The sequence below is a fragment of the Trachurus japonicus genome, chromosome 4, assembly GCF_045865225.1.
Source record: "Trachurus japonicus isolate A0001 chromosome 4, Traja_1.0".
Taxonomy (NCBI): Eukaryota; Metazoa; Chordata; class Actinopteri; order Carangiformes; family Carangidae; genus Trachurus; species Trachurus japonicus.
The window spans coordinates 29,194,756-29,195,095 of NC_140910.1; positions in this window are offsets into that span (position 1 = coordinate 29,194,756).

Sequence of the window (340 nt, forward strand, 5' to 3'; positions counted from 1 at the left end):
CCTAACGCTGTGCAACTTATAGACATTATCCTCACCATCTTTGCATCAACCACAGACTATGAGAGGGGCTTGAACATCATGAAAGTTGTCAAATCAGACTGGCAGTCGAACTTAAAAGCAGACACGTTCTCACCTCTCTGAAACCCACTCTCGACAGCATGAGGTAGGACCGCCTTATTAATATCTGACTAAAATAAATACATGTTAAAATATATAAAGAAATTCAAAAATAAATGTAGAAAATTAAATAAATTAGTGTTATAGAGATAGGCCCCAGCTTACCTGTGACCCTAGTGAATGAATGAATGTTACAATATAAAATGAGCATTTTTCATTTGTA